The sequence below is a fragment of the Pleurodeles waltl genome, chromosome 6, assembly GCF_031143425.1.
Source record: "Pleurodeles waltl isolate 20211129_DDA chromosome 6, aPleWal1.hap1.20221129, whole genome shotgun sequence".
NCBI classification, from domain to species: Eukaryota; Metazoa; Chordata; class Amphibia; order Caudata; family Salamandridae; genus Pleurodeles; species Pleurodeles waltl.
The window spans coordinates 872,689,429-872,706,466 of NC_090445.1; the positions used below are offsets into that span (position 1 = coordinate 872,689,429).

The 17,038-nt window shown below is 42.4% G+C and overlaps 1 protein-coding gene across 2 annotated transcripts in view; it reads right to left on the reverse strand.

The window, feature by feature from the left end:
- The window catches only part of CRTAC1 (cartilage acidic protein 1), a 1,353,390-nt gene that overhangs the window by 1,103,840 nt on the left and 232,512 nt on the right, over nucleotides 1-17,038 (reverse strand). The gene's annotated exons all lie outside the window — the stretch shown is intronic.

The following is a 17,038-nucleotide window of genomic DNA, read 5'->3' on the forward strand; positions in this document are numbered from 1 at the left end:
CTTTTAAAGCACTCTCTGGTTTTGCTGTAAAATTAGCCAGGAGCTCCTGTTTCTAGATGGCAGGACACAGCCTCTTCTTGGTTGCTTCTCTACCCTATAGTGTCAAAACTGATTTTCCTTCTTAATATTGCTATAGCCTCACTGTCTAGGTGGGTCTGGAGGGTAAAAAATCCATCCATGACTTCTTCAAGTCCTTTATTCTGTCAACTGTTCCTGTCCACTCCCAGATAGCTAATCTCTGCTGAGTGGTCAACAGTTAACACTTACAGAAATAAGCAACAGTTGTGGCTGTGTCCAAATGGTGCGCACTTCCAAAGTGTCTGCTTATAATGAGCGATTAATGTTCATGTTGATAAAGCCCTCTTTTCTATTGCTGTCATTTTTATCCAGAATGACCACATTTTTATCCGTGTTGAAGAGTTCCTCTAATAAGGCCTCTCGATTGTCATTAAAGTTTGTCATTATTATAATCTCCAAAAACAGAATACAGGAAGAAAAACATACATAGACTATTTGTGCATAGAAGAACAAATGACAACAATGTTGTTAATGAATGAACAGATAGCAATTGAGATATAATAGTTCGAGCTTGGAGTGCGTCTCCGTACACAAAATGTATCAATTACAGAAATAAGCAACAGTTGTGGCTGGGTCCAAATGGTGCGCACTTCCAAAGTGTCTGCTTATAATGAGCGATTAATGTTCATGTTGATAAAGTCACAGTTTAAGATGAAGAGTGCTTCAGTGGTATGACACCCAGCCACAGGGTGTGAAGGTTGTTTCCTAAAAAGGTCACAGTCCATTTATGAAGTGAAGAAAACCACAGCACATCTTGAGGTCAAAGTCTGAATCATTTATTCCTTGGTATTGTTACCAAAAAATAGGTGACCTAGGTCCAACAAAGGTACACTAGGTAAGTGAATAGTGAGCCAATACAATTTTCTGGTGGTTGAAAGAAAACAGCCGACACGTGTTTCGTCCAACTGGACTTTCTCAAGGCTTAAATAATATAGAGGTATTATACTCAGGGTAACTGTGCTTATAGGGTTATTAGGGAGTTTGCAATAAGCTCTTTGGTCCTGAAGTTGTCTGTCTATTTCACCGACATAGTCCTTGCGATTCATGATGACAATATTTCCTCCTTTGTCCGCTTCTTTGATGACTATATCTTTCATGTCATCAAAGGAACGTAAAGCCTTCTGTTCCTGTGGGCTCAGATTATGAGCCCAGGGTTTGCGCCCTAATGTGTATAGATTTTCAAGTTTGTACAGGTCTCTGGTGGCTAATTCATAAAAAACATCTATTAGGTTGTCAGATGTAAGAATAGGTGTGAATTTGGATCGGAGTTTAAGTCCACTGCTACAAGTGGCAGAGCTGTTGATCCCTAATTCTCTTAGAATGGCATCACAAGTGGTGTCACTGTTGCTGTCGTCCTCTCCTGCTATGGAAAGTAAGGTCTGTATGTCTCTTATTTCCCCAATGGAGAAATCACATGTATCAATTTCCTGGCCATGATGTGGGTCAGAATGCTGTCTGAGGTCAAAACTTTTTAACAATTTGCATTTCCGTATAAATTTAAAAAGGTCAATATGTATCTGTGTAAAATCCGGAAAAGATCTAGGCACAAATCCTAATCACTTTTTAAGGACACTCAATTGTTGGTCATCTAATACTGTGTCCGATAGGTTCATTACACATAGATCATCTTTATAAGTGGTGGCCATTGTTAGTTTTTTGTGTTGCGCAAGGCTGATCGTGTGGTCACCCCTGTCTTGTTGTTTGCTGGATCTAGCCCTTTGTCTCTGCCCCCTTCTGGTTCTCTTGTGTGTGTTGTCTGCGCCAGTCTGTTGTGTTTTTGGCCTTTGCGGAATCTTTCCACTTCTAATAAAAAAGTGGATTTATTCTGGGAGATGTTTCTTTGTCCCTGCATAGAGCTTGTGGTCTCCTCACTTGTGACACTCGAGCAACTTGATAGATCGGTGTGTCACTGGTGGTTAAGCTAGAAAGGGTGTGGGCAGCTGGTGTGTGTGTCCTTTCAAGTCTGTTCTCGCTGTTAATGTTGTCAAACTTATGGGCAAAAGTGAAGACCCTCCCTGTGGCATAGTCGTTGGCATCTCGTCTTAGTTTTCTCATTTTCTTATCTTTAATGTATTCCTGATGCTGCTGGAGTACATTTTTTAAGATCTCGTAATTTTTACTAATTGCTTCTTTAAGGTTTGTGTCCTTGATTTCCCTCTCTAATGTCTCTATGTCTAAAAGTAATCTTTCCCTCTTTTCCCTTGCGTATCTAATGAGTATGTCCATGATACCAAACGATGAGCTGATTAGTAGCTGTTCCGATTCTAGCAATAGTGTGAGGTTGAGATCACCAAAGGAAGGGAAGAGCACAACACGAAGTCCCCTCGGTATTTGCTTTATTTGTATGTATCTTTCTAGAATGGTGAGATCCCACCATCTAGAAAGCTCCTGTTTCTTTAGATGTTCTAATCTTATGAATTTCATTTTTAAGCCCTCTTTTCTATTGCTGTCATTTTTATCCAGAATGACCACATTTTTATCCGTGTTGAAGAGTTCCTCTAATAAGGCCTCTCGATTGTCATTAAAGTTTGTCATTATTATAATCTCCAAAAACAGAATACAGGAAGAAAAACATACATAGACTATTTGTGCATAGAAGAACAAATGACAACAATGTTGTTAATGAATGAACAGATAGCAATTGAGATATAATAGTTCGAGCTTGGAGTGCGTCTCCGTACACAAAATGTATCAATTACAGAAATAAGCAACAGTTGTGGCTGGGTCCAAATGGTGCGCACTTCCAAAGTGTCTGCTTATAATGAGCGATTAATGTTCATGTTGATAAAGTCACAGTTTAAGATGAAGAGTGCTTCAGTGGTATGACACCCAGCCACAGGGTGTGAAGGTTGTTTCCTAAAAAGGTCACAGTCCATTTATGAAGTGAAGAAAACCACAGCACATCTTGAGGTCAAAGTCTGAATCATTTATTCCTTGGTATTGTTACCAAAAAATAGGTGACCTAGGTCCAACAAAGGTACACTAGGTAAGTGAATAGTAAGCCAATACAATTTTCTGGTGGTTGAAAGAAAACAGCCGACACGTGTTTCGTCCAACTGGACTTTCTCAAGGCTTAAATAATATAGAGGTATTATACTCATGGTAACTGTGCTTATAGGGTTATGAGGGAGTTTGCAATAAGCTCTTTGGTCCTGAAGTTGTCTGTCTATTTCACTGACATAGTCCTTGCGATTCATGATGACAATATTTCCTCCTTTGTCCGCTTCTTTGATGACTATATCTTTCACGTCATCAAAGGAACGTAAAGCCTTCTGTTCCTGTGGGCTCAGATTATGAGCCCAGGGTTTGCGCCCTAATATGTATAGATTTTCAAGTTTGTACAGGTCTCTGGTGGCTAATTTATAAAAAAACATCTATTAGGTTGTCAGATGTAAGAATAGGTGTGAATTTGGATCGGGGTTTAAGTCCACTGCTACAAGTGGCAGAGCTGTTGATGCCTAATTCTCTTAGAATGTCATCACAAGTGGTGTCACTGTTGCTGTCGTCCTCTCCTGCTATGGAAAGTAAGGTCTGTATATCTCTTATTTCCCCAATGGAGAAATCACATGTATCAATTTCCTGGCCAGGATGTGGGTCAGAATGCTGTCTGAGGTCAAAAAATGTTAACAATTTGCATTTCCGTATAAATTTAAAAAGGTCAATATGTATCTGTGTAAAATCCGGAAAAGATCTAGGCACAAATCCTAATCCCTTTTTAAGGACACTCAATTGTTGGTCATCTAATACTGTGTCCGATAGGTTCATTACACATAGATCATCTTTATAAGTGGTGGCCATTGTTAGTTTTTTGTGTTGCGCAAGGCTGATCGTGTGGTCACCCCTGTCTTGTTGTTTGCTGGATCTAGCCCTTTGTCTCTGCCCCCTTCTGGTTCTCTTGTGTGTGTTGTCTGCGCCAGTCTGTTGTGTTTTTGGCCTTTGCGGAATCTTTTCATTTCTAATAAAAAAGTGGATTTATTCTGGGAGATGTTTCTTTGTCCCTGCATAGAGCTTGTGGTCTCCTCACTTGTGACACTCGAGCAACTTGATAGATCGGTGTCACTGGTGGTTAAGCTAGAAAGGGTGTGGGCAGCTGGTGTGTGTGTCCTTTCAAGTCTGTTCTCGCTGTTAATGCTGTCAAACTTATGGGCAAAAGTGAAGACCCTCCCTGTGGCATAGTTGTTGGCATCTCGTCTTAGTTTTCTCATTTTCTCATTTCTCAAGTTGCTCGAGTGTCACAAGTGAGGAGACCACAAGCTCTATGCAGGGACAAAGAAACATCTCCCAGAATAAATCCACTTTTTTATTAGAAATGGAAAGATTCTGCAAAGGCCAAAAACACAACAGACTGGCGCAGACAACACACACAAGAGAACCAGAAGGGGGCAGAGACAAAGGGCTAGATCCAGCAAACAACAAGACAGGGGTGACCACACGATCAGCCTTGCGCAACACAAAAAACTAACAATGGCCACCACTTATAAAGATGATCTATGTGTAATGAACCTATCGGACACAGTATTAGATGACCAACAATTGAGTGTCCTTAAAAAGGGATTAGGATTTGTGCCTAGATCTTTTCCGGATTTTACACAGATACATATTGACCTTTTTAAATTTATACGGAAATGCAAATTGTAAAAAAAAATTGACCTCAGACAGCATTCTGACCCACATCATGGCCAGGAAATTGATACATGTGATGTCTCCATTGGGGAAATAAGAGACATACAGACCTTACTTTCCATAGCAGGAGAGGACGACAGCAACAGTGACACCACTTGTGATGACATTCTAAGAGAATTAGGCATCAACAGCTCTGCCACTTGTAGCAGTGGACTTAAACCCCGATCCAAATTCACACCTATTCTTACATCTGACAACCTAATAGATGTTTTTTATAAATTAGCCACCAGAGACCTGTACAAACTTGAAAATCTATACACATTAGGGCGCAAACCCTGGGCTCATAATCTGAGCCCACAGGAACAGAAGGCTTTACGTTCCTTTGATGACATGAAAGATATAGTCATCAAAGAAGCGGACAAAGGAGGAAATATTGTCATCATGAATCGCAAGGACTATGTCGGTGAAATAGACAGACAACTTCAGGACCAAAGAGCTTATTGCAAACTCCCTAATAAGCCTATAAGCACAGTTAACATGAGTATAATACCTCTATATTATTTAAGCCTTGAGAAAGTCCAGTTGGACGAAACACGTGTCGGCTGTTTTCTTTCAACCACCAGAAAATTGTATTGGCTTACTATTCACTTACCTAGTGTACCTTTGTTGGACCTAGGTCACCTATTTTTTGGTAACAATACCAAGGAATAAATGATTCAGACTTTGACCTCAAGATGTGCTGTGGTTTTCTTCACCAGTTAACACTTATTGACCATTCTTGGGCCCAGAAGCAAGCCATTGTCCTTTGAGCCACAGTTGTTTACTCTCCCAATCAAAGACGAGTATTCCAGTTCTGGAAATGTGGTAGGTGGCAGAACTGTCCTTTCAACTTCTGTGACTGGGGGGAGGGGCTAGGGATAGTAATAGTTCTCCCTGGAATCTTCAAGTCAAAAGAGGTAGTTCTAAAGCTGCCCTGTGTTTTGCCAACTGCTTCTATTCACTCTCAGAGGTGGAAAATAAAGATTGTAATCCCGCCTAGGCCAAAGTCAAGCCCGGCCTACATACAGAAATAGCTTTTGGTTTTTATTTCACTGTGAGGGCCCACTAGCCTCAATTTGTAGTGTGCTTTGGTTTTGTATATTAGCAACCTATGGGCTTACAAGGCACTTACTGGAGTGACTATGACTATATAAAATAGGCTTTTCCTACATGGCAGAGGCATTCTTCTTTGCCATTTGCCACTGCAGCGCATTTACACTGCACCCTAGCTGAGCACAGTGGTTCTCCGGGCAGAAATATACTTTTGTCATACTTATGGGTGCTAGAAAATGCACACTGCAGCCCATATATGACATTTAACTTTCCATTTCATAGGTTTACTTAAGGCACCTTTTACAATGGACTTATTGGGAAGTTAAGCTGGGATGTACAGCATATGATTTAGAGGGGCAGCATGGACACCTTACTACTTTTAAGCAGTGGTAAAGTGCAGAGTCCTAAAATCACCCGAAAAAAAGTGTCCAGAAAAAGGCAATAAATCTGAGAATGCCATGTAGAAAAATTCAATTTTGCTGCAATGGTCCCATTCATTAAAGAGGTGAATCTAAAAGAGCAGGAATCTCCTCGCTTCATTGGCTTCCTGTGGCCAAGAAGTTACAATTCAAGACACTGTGCCATTTATAGTGAGCACTACATAACTGAGGTCCAGTAATGCTGCGGACCCTAGCTTCCTTCTATTCACCTAACAGACCTCTTAGATCCTCATCCGCCTGCCTGGCAGTGACCCCAAAAGTGAGGAAAGCTAGATGGGGTGGAAGATCCTTAGCATACCAAGGGGCAAAGCTGTGGAATTCCTTACCTCTTGGCCTACGAGTAATCAGCCATGAATTGAATTTTCGCAAGGCTTTAAAGACTTGGCTATTTAAAACCTAACTCACTCTTCTCTCATTCTTGCTACTGTTTTAGCTATAAGCGCTTGGAGGACTTCGGGTAGCATGCGCTATATAAATTCATATAACATAACATAACATAACATCAAACATAACATAGAACCGTTGCCTTACCATGACCAAGTTGTTGATCTGGCATTATTCTCTGTTCAGGGTGCTGTTGCTTGTTTTGGCTTCTTGATTAAAAAATTATGGATAATAATCTGTTAGGTGTGATTTATTCAGTGAGTTTCCCTGGGGTATATACTCAATTGCCTTCTAATGAAAGAACGATGATCATTATTCCTATCATTATATAATGACAGGGATTTTTCAACATACAGAACACTATGCCAACACAAGGTAACCGCAGGTGTTGTTTTCCGTGTTGCAATTAACGTGTGGTCTTGCTAACCTGGTAGAAGAGAGGGATGGAATGAAAGGGAAACATTTGAAGTCTGAGCCATTCACACAGACGCTGCCAGCGCGAGGGCACAGCTGTTGACTCACAAGCAGGCAGGCTACTGAAGCACAGCTGGCTGAGGGATAAAGGCGCACACGATCGCACACACATTTGAATTCACACACTGTGGGACACACCTCAGGAACATAGGAGGAGACTGCAAATGGGCTGATTTTGTTTCAAATAGCAGCCGTGCTGCAGTCCGTCCCTCCACAGCATATCGACCCCCGTTTATCAGCTCTTTCATACGTGCCAGTGGCGTAACAAAATTGGAAGGGCCCCCTGCACAGAAAATAGAGGGGACCCCCTCCGAACTCACTCAGCCCAGGTGCTCTTATTGGGGAAGGGGGGCTGCAGCTTGGGGGCCGCACCGCGGGGGCTTTGTTACGCCCCTGGCTACTGGCTGTCTTTAAGCAAAAGATGGCGCACTGTATTTCAAATTCTCATACCCTCATGCAGTTTCATGGCTAAAATATGACTTACCCTGCTTCATAGATCATAACCAATCATTAAAAAAGCAGAAGTTAAGTGCCATCTTTTACTTCCTGTCAGAAAACATAGAGAAACCTCAGCATACAGGGTTAAATGTCATTAAAACAGGTTATTTTACATCATTTCCTTAACTCCCTTCTCTAATTAATGTATTGACTTGTCTACTCTTCCCAAAATAAATTAAAAAACTGTGATTATGGCGTCTGACCAGGTTGTGACTGAGACGACCTCCTCGTGTTTCATGTGAAAGTGCACAACTTGATATTCGCGTTCACACCTGAGGATTTTGCGCCCCCACAAATGGTGTAACTAACACCTGTTCCCGAGGCGGAAGCAACGATACTGTCGCGCCTCACTTTTTAAACATTCAGCTCGATTTTAGACGGAAGTAACCCTCATAAATCATTCACGGAAAAGTACATAATCAATTCAGATTCGTATTGAAATCCCCCTCTTTCCTGGAGACAACAGAATAAAAATACTTAGAATATTAAGAATATGTCTTCAAAAATGCCAAAAATCATTATGATCAGCGTATTTTCACCCGATCAGAAGCGTAACTCAGGCCCCTGCAGTCCAGCGGCGCAGAGAGGTCCCAACCTTTCAAGGGGCTCCCAGAATGTTATAGGGCCCCCATTCAACCCAAAGCAAATGAATATCTGGGATTTATGAGAGACTCCGGGGTCTCTCGTTACAATCTGCTGGGGTGCCCCGCCATTTTGCTTTACGCCACTGCACTCAACAGGTCACGTGTAGCATGCCATCTCCAGGGTGTTTGCAGTGTCTGATCTTATAAAAGATTATGTTGCACAGCAGAGGTGAGAGAGCTAACAATTTAACCGGAGAGCCGAGCCAGTGCTGAGCCAAAGCTCTTAGAACCTATGCACGAGCCAAGCAATGAGAAACTTTGCTATGTAAAGCATATAAGAAAATCACATAAAATCTGATAAATCTGACAAATTGAAAAAGTGTACTTCTTTAACCTGTGGAAGCAGAACTGAAAAGTATGTATTAACGTGATAGTTTTTCAACATGAACCATTAGTAAACTACGAGGGAAGACAGTTTTCATGTAACACATGTACTGGCCACATTTTTTTTTTATAGAGCAACATTATAGTCTACTGCACCATACACAATAGGTTCTTGTACATCTGGTGTTCTGAACTCACAAATTTCAAAATGCTTTCTTACACAATAAGGAAGAAAAGAGAGTTTTGATTAAATAAAAGTTTTGCCCAAGGTCAGACAAATCAGGGAAGGTGTGATTTATCTAGATTTTAGGATTTCACTTTGTAAAATACAGCCACTAAATGGGTTTCTATTTGTCTTTCCTTTTTTATGATAATGCTTTGTTTTTGCCTCTTTGTGCAGTTTTTTAAAGCGCAAAACTCAATTAAAGGTATTTGAGCAGTTCATGCAAACACCAGTTACATTAACCAAGGTAACAATAATTTTTTTAGGAACTGGGAGATTAAGGGTCTGAGTTAGAATTTGGCAGGCAAGTTACTCCATCAAATAGGATATAATGGAATCATAATACGGCGGACGGGATATTTGTCACATTTGTGACCCAATAACCCCATCCGCTAAACTCTAAATCAGGCCCTAAGTGATTAAGGGGGTTATTACAACTTTGGAGGAGGTGTTAATCCGTCCCAAAAGTGACGGTAAAGTGACAGATATACCACCAGCCGTATTACGAGTCCATTATATCCTATGGAATTTGTAATACGGCTGGTGGTATATCCGTCACTTTACCGTCACTTTTGGGACGGATTAACACCTCCTCCAAAGTTGTAATAACCCCCTAAGTGATTTTCCCAGGATCACAGGATATTGAACTGATGCTAAGACTCAAACCTGGTTCCCCACTTCCAAAGTTGGCACCTTTGGCAGCAAGATACATCCTGGGTAGAGAAAGGCTGGCAGGAGCCATGGCTCGTTATGGGCTTGAAGTTGTAACAGGACCTCAAACTAAGCCAGAGCCAGAGCCAGGCTTAGGATCGAGTTTGGCTCAATATTTCAGTGGCTCGCCCACCTCTAGTGAACAGTGAGTGAATGACGCCTGCACAAACCTCAAACTTACCAACTTCTAGACACCTTGCCCATGATTAACTTTCTACCTGGCACATACAGGGTGGACAGACACACTTTTAAATCTTTACAGCTTATAGGATACGTTCATTATATTCTAGGAGACGGGACATCATTGACATTTGACTTAAATAATAGAGGTTTCGAAGTATATGAGCCAATGACTGAGCAAAACAAGCCACTACATGGAAACTGGTATTTCGAAGTATGTTAACTAAAAAGCCATGTACTTATGAGTCAGCTCAGAATGAAAGATCTGCAAATACTGCAATAATTCAAGACTGTGCGTAGGTCTCAGAAGTGCATTCCCCTGAAGTTAAATACACTTGAATCTGTCCTTTGCAAGTATTGATCCCATAGAATGGCTTTCTGACATCAGTTCTTGGCAATAGCTGTACAGGTGAGGTAGACATGTAATCTAGTATACTGTTTTAAAATGGCTGCAATGCATTCTTATTGGAGAAAGTATCACGGGAATGCATCATGTACTGTGCCACAGAATTGTCTACCACTCATACCTTTGTGCCACAGCATTCCTGTTACTTGCTGACTGACCCATAATTCCTGGCCAGAATGCCTGCTCCTCATAACAGTAAGACAGATGATTCCGATGGTATTGAATTACTGGCCACAAGTTAATATACCACAGGATTTCCGCCCATCTTTTATAATATCACTAAACCCTTCTCCATCTGCTATTGTGTCACACAATGACTCAGTCACTGTGTCACGAAATTGATGCCTATCAGTTATTGTGCATGAGTCTTCATGCTTATCAGTTACTGTGAAACAACATTTATACCTATTACTTATTGTGCCACAGCATGCATATTTATTGACTGCCACCACATGTATGCCATTACTTATTGTGTCACAGTATGCAAGGCTATTTCTGTGCCACGCATTTATGCATATTAGTTTTTGTACCAGAACATTCATGTCTATTAGTTACTGTGACACAACATTTATGCCTATTAGTTATTGTCCCACAGCAAGCATGGGTGTTAGTTACTGCACAACTTCATTAATGCCTACCAGTTATTGTGCTTCTGCATACTGTACATGCCCAATGGAAACTGTAGCACAGCATGCATTCCTAACAGTTACTTTGCAACAAAATGAATGCAATAGGTATTGTGCCACGGCATGTATCCCTACTAGTTTTTTTTTTAACACAGAATGCATGCCTATTGGTAGTGCTTAATTTGTAAAAGAGTAAGTGCTGATGCTCAAAATTTTGTCCAGAAGCCTGTGCCCTGCATTATCAAAGGTCGGAGTGCTGAATACCAATGCTGTGCACTCTTCATGATACATCATGCTTCATTAATCCATCACCTGCATTCCCTGACTCCTTCTCATTCTTACAGGGTCTTTCCTCCCTGCTTTCTCTCCTTACCAGTTTTCCATCTTCCTCTTTTCCTTCTGTCTCCCTTTTTTTAGGATCGAGCGCGTAAGCGCTCTGGCTTGCTTTAATCTCCCTGTGGGCTTTTAACCACACCCACCCTTGCTATTCACTCTCTGTTGTGCTTGTTTTAAATGCTTAATTTTGATTGGTGCACCTTGTGAAATGTCCCTCCTTGTGTGCTGAGTTCCCTCCTAGATGATTTCACTAAGTGAACATTTTTGTTGGCCATCACACTACGTCACGCTTCCTCCTGTTACAGCATGTGATAGCCTCTCCTGTTTCGGTTTGCCTTTCATCCCAGCTGCCATCTATTCTAGACATTCACGCAGGGACCCTAAAACACTTGCACTCATGGCGGCAGTGGCACTTTGAATTGACTTGCTTGTGTCAACTGTTTTACTTTTCATTTTTAATTTATCTGGCAAGAAAAGACCCGTTAGGAATTTACAAGACTAATAGCTCTATCTGAGCAAACACGAGACCCACTGCATTGCAAATGCTTGTTATTTTTACCTCTCCTGTGACGTCAGGTTTGCTGATGGAGTCTCCTGGTGAGGAGCCAATATCGCATGGAAAGAGAAAAATGGGTCTGGAAACCACTTCACAGAGTGGGTTTCCAGCTTGTGTTTGGAGGCTCAGTGCAGCTGATGTCCACTCAGCATTGGAACCTTCCCAGGACATCAGCGGCAGACTCTGAAGCTTTTGTTTGCATTTATTAGGAGTCGAGCGCATGCAAGCACTCTGGTCCATGTTGTAATCTCTCTGTGGGCTTTTAACCACGCCCATGTCCTGCCCATGAGTTTGGTTTGTTTGTGGGCTTGCCTTTTAAAATCCGATTGCTTTCATTAGTGGAAGGCATGCATACGTCATGCCTTTTCCTGTGTTTAGCCATCCCTCAGCGCACCGTTAAACTACTGAAAACATGCGAGGCTCCCTGTTTTCCGTGTGGTTTCTGGACTACTTTGCCTTTTTATTTCCTATGGACGCGATCTCACTGGGCAGGAGTCAATCGCTTTACGTGACATCGACCCTTTAACATAGATAATTGCATTTTTGCAGGGTACACATTATGAACATGTTTTTGGCTTAGAGGTAGACGTCAGTATTTAGGATTGAAAAGACCGTAATTGTAGACTAGTCTGTTTTATGCGCAGTCTAGCTCTGCTTTTACTTTAATTGGAAGCAGGCCATTGGTAATAATTATATTGCTTGAATGAATAGACCAAGCCCATTTCTAGCAGCCACAGTTCATATTTGTTGGGAGATTATTCACGCTATTTTAGTCCTGAAACAAACATTCCTTGAAGTAAAATTACTGAGTTAACATCACCTTGTGGGGAACCATTTGTTTTCGTTGGCAACCTAGAAACACTCCGGTAAGTCAGGAACGATGGGCCTGTATTTCCGACATAATTGAGATGAGGCTCAAGAAACTCCCCAGGAATTAGTGATCAAAGTGGGCACACACACTTTCTCGTTGTACCAGGCTTTATCGTGAATATATCTAGATATACGTAATATTCAGTGATTAAAGATGACATGGCTGCGAAGCTGCAGTTGACATTTATTTCATTGTTAGAATGTAATATGCCAGAAAGCCTGAATTGGCTGGTGGCCCTTTGAAGTCGACCTATGCTTCGGGCTAAGCTCAAACTGAAAATAATAAAGCCCCTTCAGTCCCTGCACATTGCTTCTTGTAATGGAAGGCAGACATTACGCAGGCAATAGTGAACATGTCCCTGTGGCAAGTACACTGGCCCAGATGCCTGTTCCGGGTCAATTACAGCTGCCGGATCTGATTGGATCCCCCTCATTTCCTGCACCGACTGGACCAATGTCATAGGTCTACTTGTAAACCTAATTTTATTATCGTTCTTAGCTGTTTGTTCGCCACTTTTGCTGTGAATTAAACTGACTTTTTCAGCAGGAGCACTGGAGAAATGGTGTTCTAGCAGTCCTTCTTTCAGCAACTAAATATGCTCTGGAAAATCTCAGCATAAAACACACTGTTTGCTAAGAAAGCCAGCTTCTGTTAGGGCAAGAACTGGGCTGTACAATGCTCGGTTTGGCTAAATATTTTTTTTTTTTCAAAATTAAGGACTGCGGACAAGGACATTTTGCTCTCTTTCTGCAGTCTGGCTTTGCACATTTTCCATACGAGCAGTGGGCGAGGCCAGCATGGCTAAGTGGGCGGTGCCTGTGGGAAAAAAGGCAGTGCTAGTGGAGGAGGTGGGTAAGGGCCTTTTAAAAAACAAAACTGGACGTTTCCACTTAAAAAAAAAAAAAAAAAATTCAGCTGTGGCGTACACTTTAAAGAAAATATTGAAGAAATCAGTGGAACTGGGCTGCCTAGGACATCACAATCTGAGAGGGCAGAAGGTGGTAATTCAATTTGGAGTGAGTTAGCTAGGTTGTGGAGTTTACATGAGCAAAGTACAAACAAAATCTCAATGGAGAGTGTGTTTCTTTTTTAAACCATTTTTAGGTCGAGCATAGCAGCTTGCAAGCGCCGCTTTTCCAATGTCTTGGTATGTATCTGGGCTTTTAACCACACCCACCGCACGCCCATCGCTATCACTCGTTCATGGGCTTTCCTTTCAAAATCCTTTGTTTTCGTTGACAACTGCTTTACGTTTGTCCCTCCTTAGGGCGGTTTTGTTACTGCCTTCGCCATGGACCCTGTTACATGGATAATTGCACAATTGACGATAACTTTGACTGTGAGTGAACTTCTTTTTCCTTTAGTCTCTCATTTCGTGCTCACGGCGGGTCTTTAAATCTGCTCGCTTATGTCAACTGTTTTACTTTTTATTTTCAGTTTGTGTGGTAAGAAAGTTCCAGTTATAAATTTACAACGCTAATATCTCTACCTCGAGCAATCGCGAGACCCATTACATTGAAAATGCTTGTTTTTTTTCTTCTAGGGGTCGGATTGGTGCAAAACCCATCTCCCTCTCAATGGACCCCCCTTTCATGTTTTAAGTGAGTAATTGACTCTAGGACCCCTCTAGTCCCAAACCTCATCCCTTTAAACCCCCTCCTCTTAGGCCATCCTCCTCCCACACAGTAAGATTTATTTCAAAGCTGGCAGGTCAGAATCAGTGTGAAATGTTTACTTCAAAACTGAGTTTCTTCCTAGACATACACTTACTGAGGTATTGCCATTACCTCAGAGACTCTGCTGGTATTTGTTGATCTGTCCTCCACTCATAAAGGTGGTTTGTGGGTGTTTTTTCTCTATTACATGGATGTACCTGTTGTACTTATGATCCTAATGGAAATGCCTTACATTTAAAAAACACAAAGAAAATAGCACATGTGCAATTAAAAACAACTCAAAATTGTGCGGGGTTCACAACTAAAATTCCCTGCAGCCTTAATCAGAGACAAGCATTTAGGAAAAAGGTAGAGTCCTCTCAGAGTTATCATGTTTGATTAAGTAAAATAAACTATAGAATGTGATAAAGTGTTGGTGACAGTAAGGGAATTATTTATGCAAAGTAAAAGATACCAAAAAGAGAAAATAACATCTTGTGTTATCACTCATCCCACTAAATAGAGTTAGATTAAAATGGAGGCTAATTTAAAGTGCAGGTACAATGAAGATAAGCTCGATTGCATTAGTTGAAAGACTTGAGGGATCCTGCAAAAACGACATTCCTTAAGATATGAAAATTATACACTAGGTAGAAACGTGGTATAGCCAAACAATACTTTTAGAGCCACCATATCAAGTAGAAATTGTTGGACAAGACGGGAAGATGGGAGACTTGGTAGTACTACCTGAAATAAAATGATCATAGAAATTACAACAAGAGCTGAGCATACAAGGAACATTCTTGCAGCAAAAGTGATGGAGATAAAAATTATATGATTTTAAAACAGAGCAAGAAGCTCATATGAAGGCAAATATACTGAGCTACCCAATGTAAAGATGGAAACCACATTGATCAGTTAGAGAAGATTTCTTAATCTGCTAATTTAATCCTCACATTCACATCACATCCTCTGGCGCTCTTTTCCATTAACATAACTAGCATTTGATTGGTGCTCGTGCTTCGAAGGACGCCGCCCTAGGGATCTATTTGTAATGTTAAAATAATCAAGGCTGTTGTTGTCTGCAGCCAAAACTATTTGATTATTAATTTAAATGGTTTATTAATTGTTCAGTCATGCAATGTAATTTCCTTTGTATGTGGGGTAAAATAGATAATTGCATATTAATATACAGTCAGTCTCTAGAGTATCTTGTTATAGGTAACACAATTTCTGCAATGATGATTGATTTTTGTGATGTCAATTAATTAGTTTGGCCCTGTGATGATACTTCACACCATACTGAGAGCTTGGTGTCTTCTCCTCTGAACCTATATACTGTGCTTATTGTGAGATGTGAAAACAGACATTTCTTTGCTTTCATACCAAGCAGTCCCAATGTCAGCTAGCTATTTCATTCTGTACTTAGTATTTTTTTGACTGTAAGACCTTTAGTTCGGTTTATTGAAGGCAGACTCTATGACTGTCTGTCATTTGCCGAAATCAACGCCCTTCTCAAGAAACCAAAAGCAGACCCCACAGCCCTAAAAAACATCCAACCCATCTCCTTGCTCCCTTTCCCGGCAAAGGTCATCGAGAAAATCGTCAACACTCAGCTCACTCAGTACCTCGAAGACAACAACATCCTCGACCCCTCCCAGTCCGGCTTCAGGCGTAACCACAGCACCAAAACCACCCTCCTCGCTGCCACAGATGACATCAGGAGCCACCTCGACAATGGAGAAACATCAGCTCTGATCCTCCTAGACCTCTCGGCCGCCTTTGACACTGTCTGTCACCACACCTTGAAAGCCCGCCTCCGCGAAGCAGGAATCCAAGACCAGGCCCTCGAATGGACTGCATCCTTCCTCACCGGCAGAACCCAAAGAGTCCGCCTCCCCCGTACCAATCCAAGGCCTTCAACATCATCTGCGGCGTACCCCAGGGCTCATCCCTCAGCCCGACGCTGTTCAACATCTACATGGCCCCCCTCGCTCAGGTGGCCCGTCAGCACAACCTCAGCATCATCTCCTACGCCGACGACACCCAACTCATCCTCTCCCTCACCAATGACCCTCGCACTGCCAAAACCATCCTCCACGAGGGACTGAAAGCAATCGCCGACTGGATGAGAGGCAGCAGGCTAAAACTGAACTCGGACAAAACAGAGGTCCTCATCCTTGGGCCCACCCCCTCCGCCTGGGATGACTCATGGTGGCCGACATTGCTGGGCACCCCACCGACACCCACCGACAGCGCACAGAACCTCGGCTTCACCCTCAACTCATCCCTCTCCATGTCAAAACAGATCAATGCCGTCTTCTCCTCCTCCTGCTACAACACCCTCTGCATGCTCCACAGAGTCTACAAATGGATCCCAACTGAAACAAGAAAAACAGTAACCCAGGCCCTCGTCAGCAGCAGACTCGACTACAGCAACGTCCTCTACGCTGGCATCCCATCAAAACACCTACAACGCCTACAACGCATCCAGAACGCCTCCGCCCGACTCATTCTCAACATCCCTCGCCACAGCCACATCACCCCCCACCTCAGAGACCTCCACAGGCTCCCCATCGAAAAGAGGATCACCTTCAAGCTCCTCACCCACGCACACAAGGCACTCCACAACAACGGACCAACATACCTGAACAGCAGACTCAGCTTCTACACCCCTACCCAACAACTCCGCTCCGCCAACCTCGCCCTCGCCACTATCCCCCGCATCCGATGCAAATCTTCCGGCAGCAGATCCTTCTCGTACCTCACCGCCAGGACCTGGAACACCCTCCCGGCTGACCTAAGACAGACCCAGGACCTGCTCTCCTTCAGAAGACTCCTCAAGACCTGGTTCTTCGATCAATAGCAGCACCACCCCCCCCCCCCCCCCCCCCACAGCGCCTTGAAACCCTCACGG